Here is a 13566-nt window from a genome sequence, read left to right as displayed (position 1 = left end):
GTCAGGTTTGGCTCTGTGTGTGCGTGCATTTGGAAGTATGTTTTACTCCGGTGTGGGCAGGTAATGGTCATCTTATTTTTCCTCTCAAGTAATTGTTTATGCTATAAGCCTGTCCTAAATGAAATTTAAATGCTGTACACATTCTTTGGTTTAATTATTCTTCTGCCTTTGGGAATATGGGCTGTTTCTTTTCTTTTTTCTTATTCTGTCTTTATGTTGCCTCTACAGTGAATTTCTAAGCAAGAAGGCCAAAGTTTGTGTTTCAAATTTTGAGATTGATAAATAGGTAGTAGGTACTAGACCACATATGCTTTGCTGAGTCACAGGTTCTAAACCGTCCTTTGTGGTGTCATGTCCTCTGCCAGAGCAACACTTTGTATTCCACCTCCTCAGACATTTGATTATATCAGTGTTTTAGGTCTACTCTGGCTGAACAAGTAAAAATTAGTTTTCTTTATCACTGTTGATGTTCATTTAGCCTCTCTTGCTGTAGTAAACACAAGTTTAAGTACATTTTTCATAGTTTCAGATTTAGAAATCAAACATATCATTTGTATTTTCTGAAACATGGCTGGGTATGAATCAGAAGACACTTAATAACCTTTTTTTTCCTGGTGATGAGATTCCTTTTTTTTTTGGGGGGGGGAGTGTTTCAAGACAGGGTTTCTCTGTGTAGCCTTGGCTGTCCTGAACTCACTTTGTAGACCAGGCTGACCTTGACCTCATAGAGATCCTCCTGCTTTTACTTCCCCAGTGCTGGGGTTCCAGGCTTGTGGCGATATTTTTACAGAGATCCTGGGTCGGGGGGAGGGGCTGGGCATGCAGAGAAGAGTTTTCGTGTGCTTCTACATGGGGTCAGTGTTCATTAAGTAGCCATTATGCAAGTAAATGCGTCTGTGGTGTTCAGTTTTACAGACTGTGGCGTTCAGATAGGAGTTAAAGGATTATGTTGTTTTGCAAAAGGTTTAAGTACTTTTAGGACAGTAAAACTCAGGAGACAGTAGGATGTTTGAACTAAGTAGTAAGGGCTCTACTCTGATGATTTATGTTGCTGTCTTGGGTAACTATGCTCCCATGCAGTGTGGGGACGTATCAGGGAGACCTTAATCAGCTCTATGGTTATGAACCCCCAGCTTCTCGGAACTAAAACGGAATACTTTGATTTTATGTATATGTATATAGACACATACTTAAGTTTGTGTGTGTGTGTCTGTGTGTGTCTATACATTGTGTACCCATGGAGGCACAAAGACTGTCAGATCCCCTGGAACTGGAGTTAGAGTTGATTGTGAGCCACCCAGTGGGGGTACTGGGAACTGAACTCAGGTTCTCTGGAAGAGCATTAAATGCTCTTAATTGCTCAGCCATCTCTCCAGCCTGTGTTCGAATCCAGGACATTGTGCATGTTAATGAAGTATTTTACCACTACCGTGTGCGTGTGTGTGTGTGTGTGTGTGTGTGTGTGTGTGTGTGCATCTCATAGACCCAGAGTTTCTATTCTTTCTGAATTACAGAGTCAGTGATATTCTGTTTAACAGCACAAAATGCACTAAGACAGGGGCAGTAAGAACATTGCAAGAAGTGTAAAGTTCTTAATTCAGTTACAGATATATCACAGTCTTCTTTAAGTGAAAACCATTTAGTGAAAGGGGGCATTGTATTTCATGTTTATCAGTATGGTTAATTATTTTTTAAAAATAGGCTTTCTTTTCTCTAGTAAAATTATCTTTGAGTGTATTCTCAGAGAAGGGAAGCATAGACTATTGAGCTCCATGCTAACACTGTGGCATTAAATAATATTGATGCAATTCTGTGGGATATGGAGGCAAAAATGAAAATTAGTTCCCAGCACCAAATTTTTAGTGAAAATTCCAGTTTAAAAAATCAATAACTACTTTTGAGACATTATTTCAAAGTTTTTATATAGTTGTTTTTGCTTTGTGTGTGTATGGGTATGTTTGTGTATGTGGCTAGAGATTGATGTCAGAGAGCACTGTTGGTGTCTTCTTCCATTACTGTTGGCCTTATCTTAAGCGGGGTTGTTCACTGCCTCTGGAGCTCACTGATTCAGCTAGACTGGCTGGCCAGCAAGCTCCTGGGATCTGCTTGTCTCCTGCCCGGCACTGGGATTACAAAGGTGTGCTTCATGCCTGCCCCTTTATATAGGCGCCAGATCTGAACTCAGTTCCCTGTGCTTAGGCAGCAGAACTGTTCTGACTGAGCCCTTCTCCCAGCCTTTCATGTGTCTGTGGAGGGTGTTTTGTAGATTTTAGATTAAAACAGACAAACAACCTTTCATTATAGAAAAATACCTGAACAGAAGCTGAAATTTCCTTTCCTAATTATTTGCCTCTTAATTTTTTTATTAACGCTCTATCTCCAGAGCAGGAGAACTTGGGATAAAGTTAAGCGAGATTCTGAAATGATGATTTTAATCTGTTTGTGAAATGTTTGTTTCTTTCCTTTTTGAATCTTGTATTTCTTTGAGAATGAATGGACCCTCTTGCTTCCTTTTCTCTAAAACACACAATTGCACATAACAGTATTCAGGAGGCTGGAACAGGAGAAGGTTGTAGCATTTTAGAGACACCTCCCTCACAGTTCCTAATTTGACCCTTAAGAGCTTGTGAAGGTTGGTATACCTGAGTGGTATATGGTCACTGTAATAAACATAAAAGCAAAATACTCGGGAGGGCAAGAAAGTGAAGAGTTATCATAGTCTGACCATTTAGAACCTCTGCATTTGTACTGTCTTCCATGTCCTGTGCATTTATATTTATGGACTCACAAAAACATATCCCACATTTTATAAATATACTATCGTTTAACTTGCTTTTCAACTCAGTATATTGTGAACCTCCTTGTTGCTTACTATTTTATGTGGTATTAGCATCACATTCTATGGGCATATTTGTTAAATTCGTTTATTCTTAATTGTTTGAATATTTTGTTAGCAGTCCGTATTGAAACTGGTGTGTCACTTACAATGTGACTCTTCCCTCAGGACAGTCCCACTGAAAGGACACAAAGAACACTGAAGTTAGCCTTTAACAACGGTCCTGGATGATTATGACTAGACAGAGGAGGTGGTAGGATAGTAAAGTTATCACTGCCTGGGGAGGAAGTAGGTGGGCTTTCTCGTTGAGACTGGCCCTGATCAGAGAGCAGCTGGAGGCTCAGGAGCTAAGAGAACCTTTGTAAGCCTTCATGAAGATCCAGGGCAGATGATCGTCAGCAGAGCACGAACAAGGCAGGTGACGGTGAGGAAAACTATCAGAAACACAGGAAAGGAGCTGATCTCAAGGGCAGCACCCTGTGCTGCTCCAAAGGCAGAGAAGGGAGCAGAAAGGAGCAGTGTTCTCTGTGGCTAATGTCTGCACTCCAGCTCACTACGGTCGAAACCTTATCTAGAATATGATGGTATGGGGAAAGGGAGTCTGCAAAGAGAGTAGGCACAAGGGAAAACAGTCCTCATACACAGGGTGCTTACAGCTGCCCTACCCTGTGTGTCAAGAAGGTACATCTGTGAGCCACAAAGAGGAACCCACCAGAACCCAAGTGTGCTGGTAGGCCATGCTCAGATTTCCTGGTACTAGAACTGTGAGAAAGACGTTACTAGTGGTTATAATCCACTGAGTGTATAGCATTTTGTTACATTTTCTTAAATTAACTAAGACATTGTTTTTCCATTATTTAAAAATATCTGCACCCAGTCTAAGAACATCAAACGTTGTCTATTTTATTTCACAAAAATAGAACTAGGGTTATAGAAGGTAGATCTTTGTGGGCACATGGGAAAACATGCAGAATGGTAGTTCATTTGGAGACTCAGAACCTGCTGGGGATCTTAAGTGTGTGTGCCTAAGTATATGTTTAGTTGTGTGGGAGGGCATACGAGAGGCTTGGCATATATGACTGTAGGAGCTGGTTACACCCACATTGAGGAAGATGGTGAACAGCTACAACCCTGAGTCATGTCGCTGATCTTTTCCAGGCAGGCAGCAGGGGATCATGAGCAAGGGAGAGCAATTGAAAGTCCATTTGGTTCAAGAAAAGGGCCTCAGCTGTCCATGAAAGGACTTCCAAGTGATTAGCAGACCTGCCTAGAGGGAGCTCCCCTTTGATGTAAGTCAGTGATAAGGACTTAATCACATCTGCAGAAGCACTCCCAGCAGCACCTGCCTTGGTGCTCCAGTAGCTTGGGGAGGTTTGTATGCTACAGGCTGTGCTGGCTCTCTTAGCAACTCCAGCCTGAAGAAGAGATTCAGAGGACAAGGAGAAGTGCGCTGGAGAGGAATTCAGGGACTGTAATTTAGTCCAGCCCAGGGTTAGCACCCAGCCACTGTACGAATATAGACGTCAAGATTTTTAAATTTAGTGCTCTTGTCTCTAAAAATGGAAGATCTTATGCTTGAAATTCTGTGTTTGGCAGTTTAGAACCTAGGTTTTTAGGAGACTCAAGAGTAGCTTCATGACAAGAAACTGAGAAAATGTTTTCACTACAGAATATTATTCCTAAGTGGCTCTAGGAAGTAGCCAGTTGCTAAAGGAAATCAAATGTGAGTTCACATCCTCTTTGAGTTACGTTTCTTCCCCACTTTAGAAACAAAACATTGTTACTTAATTGAATTTTTTCCTGCATTGATCTATTTTCTTTCTTCCCTCAAACATCTGTGCTTTTCTTAAGCGGGAAACGTGAGATCAGAACACTGCTCTAGAGTAACTCCTGAGAGCTTCATGTACATTTCCCGCTGACACCTACTCCCCGGCCCCACTTCGGTTTTTGTTAATGTATGTCCAGCGTTTTTTCAGTTGTTCAACCTTTAGGGACAGTGACCGTGTAATTCTATTTAAGGTGGTTATAGCATCCCCATTCTAGTCTGGGGTCAGGTCACAGGCAGATATGACCTGCGGAATATGAGAGCAGGCCTAGGGAAGCTCTGGGGAGGTTTTGTTCCTCTGCACCGTTAAATGTGTGTGAAAGAAGTGCCCCTTTTCTGTGCTAGGTATTGTAGTGCTGGCGGGGGTGCTGTGGCAAGCGTCCTGTCCTCAATGTTCGGCAGAATAGAGCCAGGGCCTGTGTCTCACACCAGAGAAATGAAAGGGTGTGTGCCCTGGGCAGTGCACCTGGCATGCTGAGCTCACAAACCCAGTGGCCATGCTGCCTGGGGCCTTCAGTTAGGGCACCATTTTGTCTTCTTAGTACTTTGTGGGGTGCAGGGCAGTCTTGTGTCTCTGCCTCCTTAATGCTGGGATCATATGTGCCAGCTTTGTATGTGGATGCTGGGGCTCACACTCGGGACCTCAGGCTCAAACAGCAAGTGCTTGACAAGCCAAGGCAGCCGTCTTCCCAGGCCCTTGTAGCTGTATGCACATCTGAAAGCAGCAGGCACCATGATGATTCAGTCCTAGGCTTTTAGCTGTCCCTTCCACAGATAAGGACCCTGAGAAACCAGCTAGAATGAGAAAACTGGCGTTAAGTACGGGTTGCCTGTGGCACTTCTGCGTCAGTCAGTGCTGTACTTGTTTAATTGTAAGTGAGAATGCTAGCTGAAAGTCCTGAAGGCAGAATGGGACAGATTCAGCGCCACTACAGACAAGCGGTCTCTCACCTTTACTTACTCTCTTATTCCCTACAAGGACGAGAAAAACCCTACTGACTCCTTCCGTCCCTGCCTTCTGTAGCCTTCTACCACAGGGAGACACTAGCTTCTATTTCTCTAGTCTAAAAAAGTCTCAGCATAGAGCAGTGGTCACCCCAGGTGGACACTCCGATAAAATGGGCCCTTTTTTAGATGCATGTGTATTGGTACTTTGCCTGCATATATATGTGCCACATTGTGCCTGTTACCTGAAGAAGTCAGAGGAGGGCACTGCATTCCCTGGAGACTCAGCCAAATATGAGCCCTATTTAAGTGTTTAGGTGCTGGGAACTGAGCCCAAGTCCTCTGCAAAAGCAGCAAGTGCTCTTAACCACGCTCCAGCCTCCCAGATAGGTTTTTCTTGACTTTTTAAAATTTAACTTTGTCTTTAATGTTTAATTTCTCCTTTCTGCCTTCCTGCTGGTTTCCAAATAACATTCTGTAGCAATCTATACACTCCTGACTTCCCTCACTCCCCATCCCCCAAATGATTTATGCCAGTGTTCTAAAGTGTTTTTCATTTCCAGTTTTTTCAACACTCACTGCAAACAGTAAAGGATGTTTGGGGTAGAGACTTGGTTCACTGAATTCTTTGGTTCATATAATTATTAGATGCAGGAAAAATGGCTTCAAATCTTCAGTTTAAAATCATTACTAACTGACTTTAACATGTATGTTAATAGGTTGTCGCTAGATACAGGAACCTTTTGTTAAAATAAGTTCAATCTATAAAAGATATTTTTTCCTAATTACTTTTTGGTATTCCAGGAAAATCAAGGAGGCCTCCTTTTTTCAAGAGTTGTTTGGTGCCTTGTAGTTTTTCTACTTCTGGTTCTTCGTTTGAAGGTTTTCTGATGTGTTTGTGAGAACTGTAGGGTTTTGTGGTGATTGAATGGTACGGAGTGTTGATGCTGACTTGGCCCAGGTTCCCGCCCACGGCTGCTCAACAGAATGCTGAGATTTCCATTCATAAGGTCTGTCTAAGGATATTTGGAAAACCATTTCTGCAGCTGTTTCCTGATAGTGCAGTGTCTTCTTATGTGACATAGGAAATGTGCCACTGACCACAGAATTGCAGCTTACTTTCTAAGTTAGTCTGTAGTTTCTAGATATTTCCTCTCAATTCTTTGGAGCCTTAGACTCCTAGAATCTTGACAGTCCAGAATCTGGACATTCATCTGTCTTGAAGCACAGAGAAATGTCTGATGGCTTCAGCTGTGTTCACCTATAAATACCTCCTATTGTTTGACTCCTCTGTTTGGAGAAGCCAAACAAATAGGACCCACTTTGTCAAGGGGCTGGACATCTGTTTAGTTTTATTTTTAAATTTAGCTTGTCTAGCCAAGCAGATCACACATGCTCCTTGTGGTAGACAGAACTGTAAAATGATTGGGAGGATTTCAGGCTTCTAATATGCATGCATATATGCATCTTTACAATCAGGCACTACACCAGGAGTGACTGGAATGAAGCTTCTGAGTCATAGGACCTTTAAAATGGAGAGATATCTGGGTGGGCCAGACCTAGTTCCAAAGCCCTCAGATTCTGGCTTGAGAATCATGACAGAAATGTTGGACATTCGAAGTAGCAGAGGAACTTGGTACAGGTTTAACTATTGCCAGTTTTGGAAATAGAGGAGCTGTACGCAAGAGATTTAGGGCAGCATGAGTTGTGCCAATAAATGAAATGCATTTAGCTGAGGGCTTTCAATTCATGTGCGGACCCAGCCTGCTAACAGTTTTCAGGAGCCTGTGGTAGTATAGAGCATAGAGAGGGAAAAGTGATGCGAGAGAACCCTGGACCAAGAGAGCAAAGGGCAGGCTGAACAGGGAAGGCTCTTCCTTCAATGGAGCCCTCTACTTTTGTGATGTGGACTGCCCAGAGCTTGAGAAAGCCTGTCTTCCGTGAACATGCAAACCTACAGTGGACTGCTGGTGCCCTTCCCACCATCTTCTCTTTATCCTCTCTATTCCTAATTTCCAGAACTCCTCTGTCAGCAAGTGTTTATCTCTACTCAGTGTGGCCCAGAACCTGTCCTCCTTGGTGCCTCAAGAAGACAAAGCCAGGCTAGCAAATTGTGAATCAAACCTCTCATCACCACCCTGTCCCCAGGCTCCTGGGAACTCCATACTTGTCTCTTTGAGCCCTGTCATTATAGCAGGCTATCCATAGCCTGTTAGAAAGAGATTTTAAAGTACCTGTCCATCTTGTTTCCTGTGTCTTTATCTTAGATTAGTTGTACTAAAGTTAGGCAAGAACAAAAGAATTATTGTGGACCTCCTCCTGATGGCTGTGCTATAAGCTGTGAAATGAAGTAGCCTAGGCTTTTGCTTCTCTATATAAAACAGAAGCACTTTTTTTGTGTATGTGATAGTCTAGCTGTAAGGCATAGCCTTCAGCGATGCTGAGAGAGCAGGCGCATCAGCCCACAGTGAGAAACTTGGAGGGACTTCATCTCTCATACTGTTTGGTATCTGCAAGGTGGTGGGTCCTGTCACTCTCAGAAATCTGGGTTTGGTTTAGGCCTCTGGGGTACCAGAATATGTCTAATCTCACCCCAGCAAAACTGCACACCAGCCAGCATCCTGAAGAAACTCTCAGTGCCACTCAAACCAATATCAGAGCCTTAAAAGGCAGCTTAGTTAAATGTTTGTGAAAGGCAAGGAAGGGTTCTTATTTATATAATTCTTAGAAAAAGAGTAGCCAGGCGGTGGTGGAGCACGCTTTCAGTCCCGGAATTCCGGAGGCAGAGGCAGGAGGTTCCCTGTGAGTTCAAGGAAGAGAGAGAGAGAGAATATTTGGTAATATGCAAAGGAAATATTCTTTTTTTTAATTTTATTTTTCTCATTAGTTATATTTTGTTAATTCTGTATTCCAGCTGTATCCCTCATTCCCTCCCCAATCCCACCCTCCCTCCCTCATCTCCTCCCTGCCCCTTTCCAAGTCCACTGATAGGGGAGGACCTCCTCCTCTTTCATATGACTCCGTTTTGTCAGGTATTTTCAGGACTGGCTGCAAAGTCCTCCTCTGTGGCCTAACAGTACTGCTCCTCCCTTGGGGCTGGGGAGGTCAAAGAGCCAGTCATTGAGTTCCTGTTAGAAATAGTCCTTGTTCCCCTTACTATGGGAAACCAATTGATTACTGAGCTATCACGGGTCACATCCGAGCAGAGGTTCTAGGTTTTATCCTCTCATAGTCTTTGGTTGAATGTCCATCTCTGAAAAGACCCTGTGCCCAGATATGTTTGGTCCTTGTGGAGCTCCTATCCTTTCCACAGCAAACTCCCCTTCTTTCATATGATTCCCTGCACTCTGCCAAAGGTTTGGTTTTGAGTCTTAGTATCTACTTTGGAACACTGCTAGGTAGAGTCTTTCAGATGCTTTCTGCGGTAGACTCCTGTCATACGTTCAATGCATATCCCATTTGTCTTTCTAAATGAGGATTGATCATCATACCCCGTGTCTGCTTTCTTGATTATCTTCTTTAGGTGTATAGATTTCATTATGTTTATTATATCTTTTAGGTCTATATAAGCGAGTATATTCCATGGTTGTCTTTCTCCTTCTGGGATACTTCACTCAGAATGATCTTTTCTAGATCCCACCATTTGCCTGCAAATTTCATGATTTCCTCTTTTTTGATTGCTGAGTAGTATTCCATTGTGTAAAAATACCACAATTTCTGTACCCATTCCTCCGTTGATGGACATCTGGGTTGTTTGCAGGTTCTGGCTATTGCAAATAAAGCTGCTACAAACATGGTTGAGCAAATGTCCTTATTGTGTACTTGAGCAAATTTTGGGTATATGCCTAGCAGTGGTATAGCTGGGTCTTGAGGAAGCACTATTCCTAATTGTCTGAGAAAGCGCCAGATTGACTTCCAAAGTGGTTGTACCAGTTTACATTCCCACCAGCAGTGGAGGAGGGTTCCCCTTTCTCCACAACCTCTCCAGCATGTGTTGTCACTTGAGTTTTTCATCTTGGCCATTCTGATGGGTGTAAGGTGATATCTCAGGGTCGTTTTGATTTGCATTTCCCTGATGGCTAATGACGTTGAGCATTTCTTTAAGTGTTTCAAGGAAATATTCTTACTCTATTCCAGAAACAACAGAAAATATTGAGTCCAAAAGTCAGCTGTGGGTTGAAAAGGAACAAATAAGAAATGTTGAATTGAATCTTTATTTAGATAATACAGAATATGAAAATTAATGTGAAATATATATTGAGCACATGGAATTCTTACCACCAACTAGTAAGCTGGAAGATGTTGCTTTAAAGAAAAATTGATGATGGGGGAAAAGTTTTTAAGGAAACACTATAGTTTCTACTTGGGCAATTAATTGTACTTTATCATAATGGTTAGCTAATGACATTTCTGATATTTTATTTTTAAGTCTGCTTTTCGAATCAGATTCATTATGGGGGCATTGTATCATAGTGTATAGTGGTGACTACACAAGAGTCAGAGTAGTTTTTCCTTTCTGAATGAAAAGTGTACATACAGAAGATACATGATAGCTGTATATCTTACATTTGCCACACAGCTGGAGAAATAGGGTGCCCAGTGAGCACTGTACCCGCTAGACCAGTGCCATTGTTCTCCTGTACTTGTGTAATCAGTTCTAAGGTTCTTAATAGTTGTACTCTCTATGCGTAGACAATTAAATACTGTTAGTTTTTTGTGCTTCTGAACTTAATTGCCCAGTGTTTTAAATTTTTGAGATACTTCAATGTGTAAAAAGTCTATTCCTGTATGAATTATTAACTTTGTGCTTCAATGTGCTGCGTACGACACACTATCTGTATCGTGTGGGTAGTCTAAACCAGCACTGCTGTTATCTGTGGAAATCTGTCTCTCAAGTACCCCCTGTGAAAACTGTGTCCCTACAGTCCAACCTTCCTCTTCCTTACCACAAGAAACCAGGAAGCCATTCACTGTGCTGCACTGTGCCAGGGAAGAGTTGGTGGCCACAGGTTTTTGTGATAGCTTCAGCATGGCTGCTTTGTGTTTTCCTAGGAAAGCCTGTGAACTAGTGTCTGGGTTCCTCAGAAAGGGAGCTACCCTGTCTTCGGGTGTAGTACCCCAGTGGGTTAAGGAGGGCTGGGTCTTTGTGTCCCTCTCCTATTGTCAGTTGTTTCTGTATCTGACCCCAAAGCTGTTGGAACACAGCCATACACTCATTTGTTTTTATTTTGTATGTGAAATAAGTAGAAAATCTGAAAAGAGTCAAAAATCAAAAGCAAAAATTGTGAGTACATGTTTGGAAAAAGCAAAACAAGATGAATCAATCCAACAAAAACTTTCTAGAAAGCAAGCTGTGCACAAATGATAGACGGCAGGGGCCTTTCTAATATGGTCTGCTTGGTTTATTGTCCCGATTCCAAACCAAAGATTCTGTTGGGAAGACAAACCCAACTACAGACAAGCATCCTTTTGTATATAGGTTCAGAAGTCCTCCACAAAGCGGCAGCAAACAGAAGTAATCAGCACGTTAGATAGTTGTGCCCATAAGCAAATAATACTATTGTGAGAGAATAAAGGAGAATACGTAAGAGCATATCAATAAATGTAGCAAAAGAAATACAGTACATGTCCATAGCAATCATTCTCAAAAGACCAAGAGCAGAAAGGAATGTGCCAACCTAATGAAGATCATCTGTGAAATCCCAATTTCATGCACAATTCTGTAAGAGTGAAACTGTCCTCTGCATCAAGAGCAAGATCACCTCTCTTCAGCATCATATTTATTCTCATTCAGGTAATAAGGTAGGAAAAAAGTCAGATGGCACACAAAAAAGAAGCAAGAATCTCCGCTTGCAAATGTTTCCTCTTCTATAGACTAGATACCCAGTCTAAATATAATATATTAAATAAAGGCTACTAGAAGTAATAAGTTTAATACGCACTGGATGCAAGACCAAAATAGAAAACTAAACTATATTTTTTTTCAATAGCATTGAAAACTTTTTAAGAGAGAGAAAAACAGTTGCAGCTAGATACGGCAGCCATATGCCTGTAACTCAGCATTCAGGTAGGGAGGAGAAACATGAGTTCAAAGGCAGACTTGAATAAATAGAGCTGGGATAGAGGATGAGGAGAAAATTCCATTTACAATAGCATCAAAGGGAATGAAATTCCTTTATATGTATAAATAAATATGTGTGTGTATCACATGCATATACACAACCTGCAGAGTTCATTTACTTTTGCATGTGTGTGTGTGTGTGTGTGTTTAGGACTGAACATATGGGTATTTCAGAGGGTTCATCCATGGAGAAAACTGAGTCCCCCTCTTGGTAGCCATTAATTGCTGCAGCTCTTCTTGTAGGGGTGGGATCTCCCCATTTTTATAGGCATGCCAACTGGCACAGCCTGGTTGTTGTGCTGTTCTTGTTTAGTGCAGCAGCCTGTCATACATATATAGAAGATAGTGCGTCAGAGCAGCGTCCCGGACCTCAGGCTCTCACCATCTTTCCACCTCTTCTTCAGCGATATTCTTTGAGCCTTGTAGGGGTTGTGTTGTCTGGATGTGTCCATTAATTAGGGTTGGGCATTCAGTGATCAGTTCTCTACATTTTGGCCCATTGTGAATTGAGCTCTCTCTAGCTTCTAAATTTGAACATTGTTTTGGGGCATTAGTTGGGAGGAGCAGGACTAGCCTGTGTATCCTAATACAATTTATCATCTCTGAAGGAACTTAGGGCCCCTAATTCATTTTCTTAAACTGGTGAAAATTATCAAGCTATTCTTTGCTTTTTAAATTTTTCCAAATAATAAATTAGTCAGACAACTGAATTGAAGAAAAGGTAGAGATAAAAGATAGGAAAATATACTTGACGCAAATACAAGGCACAGTTCTGGCTGTGTTTCAGCTGCTTAGGATTTGAGGTTTATATGCAGACATTGTATTGGAATTGTAAAACAAGACTTGAAGAAGTGTGGCCTAGAAGGGTTGCATGGGAAAAGCACCTTATAGAAGAAAGTTGGATCTGAATTAGAAAATTAGTTTGGTCTAGAGAACAGGGAAGACAGATGGTCTGCAAGGAACTGGGTCATGCAGCACCTGAATCAAGCGGAAGATTGCATTGTGAAAACTTCACAAGTTACTTACTTGGGCTGAAAACCTCAGGTTTTGGAGGACATTTTAATACTGAAGCAGGGAGAGGAAGCAAAGCCAGCGAGCGTGCGCAAGTGTGTTCCCACACATGCCTGCTACTGTACTAAATGGTGTGTGCAGTGCGCAGTAAGTACATGCCTGTGGCTTTTGTCTTCTAAGCCCTGATAGTCTTGACAGGTAAATAGGATCAAGGCCAGTGAGATTTTTAGCCCTGAAGAAAAGAATTCTGCAATGCTGTAGAAGCTAGAAGGATACACAGTGAGATTGGGAGCAGAAATACCAGTTCAACTGCATAGTAAGATTTTGCTTTTCAGGGACACCAACGGGAACATTAAATGGAACCGTGAGCCACTGAGTATGTATTTCGTATTGTTCCCTTGAGAGGAGGCAGTTTGCTGTGGGGTTAGTTCATGGACTAGATGCCAATTCAGGTTCAAAGTATGGCTTTGGACAAATTAATAAAGCTTTCCCCCCCCCTTCTATCTCAGTGTCCTCTATTAAATGAGAATAGCAGAAGTCCCCCGCTCATAAGATCTCTTTATGATCTTGCCACCAACTTTGTGTCTATGGCACTTTGGGAGACAGGCAGGGTGGTGTTAGCAAGGGGAAAGGATGAGATACATTGTCCCAGACTGGCCTCCTCACAGACTGTCAGATTGTAGGTGTTGTTCAGCTGAAACTTGTCTCATCGAATGAATTACAGCACCTGACTCAGCGTGAGGCACAGAACTGACACTCAGGTATTTGTTGGCTGACTATGTGTGTTTTACTGTATGTGCATATGAATTTGCCTAATCTTTATGTTTG

General features: G+C 42.1%; 1 protein-coding gene across 2 annotated transcripts in view; it reads left to right on the top strand.

The window, feature by feature from the left end:
- The window catches only part of Tmem131 (transmembrane protein 131), a 135548-nt gene that overhangs the window by 60774 nt on the left and 61208 nt on the right, over positions 1–13566 (top strand). The gene's annotated exons all lie outside the window — the stretch shown is intronic.

Source organism: Meriones unguiculatus, chromosome 16, assembly GCF_030254825.1.
Source record: "Meriones unguiculatus strain TT.TT164.6M chromosome 16, Bangor_MerUng_6.1, whole genome shotgun sequence".
In the NCBI taxonomy this organism is placed as follows: domain Eukaryota; kingdom Metazoa; phylum Chordata; class Mammalia; order Rodentia; family Muridae; genus Meriones; species Meriones unguiculatus.
Note: the sequence above shows the minus strand (reverse complement) of the source record. Positions and strands in the feature narration are given on the sequence as shown.